Raw genomic sequence first — 1,801 nt, forward strand, 5'->3', positions numbered from 1 at the left:
GGGCGGATGCGACGGTTTCTTCCTTGGCTGTTAGCGCCTCCGTGCGGCAATTGGCGAGCGAGCGATTTACGACCCACTCTAAAGTTTATTCGACGCGATTTTGGTGGTCCCATTGTATTCCGCTAAGTCCCTACCCACCGACGGCGACGGGGCCCAGGCTTAGCGCTGCCTCGAGAGGCCTTTTATGGCATCTCGTTTTTATAGTCTCCTTATTTCATTTGCATCGACGTTTAAATCGCATCGTTAAAGTATCAAATTCAAACATTTGACATTTAAATTGAACATCAAATATGAAGGAATGTTCATTTGGAATTTATTGCCAAATACAATGTGTGTGTTTTACTTGCTTAGTCTAAACTGTGTTTTGTTTGCGATCCAAATGTCAATGTTTGTTATTTCGATTCCATCGATTTCCCTTTAATAATAAAATTATACAGCATTAATTTCAACAATTATTTCTCATACATGAAAACTTTAAGACTACTACAGTATTGAACATAAAGCTAAAGTGTCCGATACATCAATAATATTAATATAATGTACAATTTCTGGGCATTTGCTCTATGCTAAGCTAATCTTGTAAGGCTTTTAATGAAAACTTAGAAGGTTTCATTTGCATTAACTTGGCTCGTGTAGCGTCACTGTCGGCGACATCAAACGGTGCGATAAGTGGCCGGTGAGTGATAAGGGGAACGGTAGCCGGCCAACGGATTTGTCGTACGGTCAACACAACTCCTATTGAATGTACATATTTGTATTTCAGCTGAGTGTCTGTCTGTTTATTTTGGATTCTTTATACACGTATTGGTTGTAAGTTTAACGATTGACGTAAAGTAACAAAATATAACAAGCAATGTTTATTTAAAACGATTGTGTTATTTCAATGAATAGTATTTTTGGAAACTACTTTATTGATATTTAATCAACAACTCTAAAATTATTCAATGTTTTAAATACCTATTGCTACAGGAGTCTATAAGTTTTCAAGTATGTTAAAAAATAAGAAAACACTAACTGCTATTTTCTAATTTTAATAATGCATTCAATAGACGATCTACAGCAAATTGACATTAAGGCCTCGCAGGAATCATCTATCTGATATTCAGAAATCTGAAGGAATAAAGAAAGAAAAGTCTTGGTTGCATTCACGAAAATGTTGCCGTGAGTTTATGTACAAAAACGTATTATCCCACATTCAATTTGTGTTTCATTGTTGGTGTTAGCCACTACTACTCACAGTTCTTACTGTGAGTGCTCTAACCCTAGTTAGATATTTTCTCAAGACTTGTTTGCAGTCTGTACTGTATCGATACACGTAAGGCGGTAGCGGTGCTCGTAAACTTTAAATGGGGGCTAATTTAGTGTGTTGTTAATTGAGCTTCTGTCGGCGTGTTATCGGAGGCTGCATTAGCGAGGGAGGCGGCCGGCGCCCGCGCAACTCTGATACCAACATGTTATGACGGATGGTCCGCTCAACAGATACCACTCTGTGTGGAAACTGACGCGATGACAAAGGCATACGATTGAATATTAATGTATTGAAATGTTTAATATTGATAAGTATGGAATTTCTTAAATTATATGGAGTGAAAGGTGTATTATGGAATTATTTTCATAATAACTTTATGGAGAATGCTCAGGAAATCTATCTGATTTAAGTATGAGATTTGTTTTAAAAAATTGCACATATTTATGTACATATTTGTCTTCCTTCATTTTCCTATTAAATTTTACATAGCGACGTTAGTAAGTTTATTTAGGCAATTTTATATTCCGTTGTCATATCTTAAATACGATACTC

Source organism: Papilio polytes, unplaced genomic scaffold (genome assembly GCF_000836215.1).
Source record: "Papilio polytes unplaced genomic scaffold, Ppol_1.0 DF821289.1, whole genome shotgun sequence".
In the NCBI taxonomy this organism is placed as follows: domain Eukaryota; kingdom Metazoa; phylum Arthropoda; class Insecta; order Lepidoptera; family Papilionidae; genus Papilio; species Papilio polytes.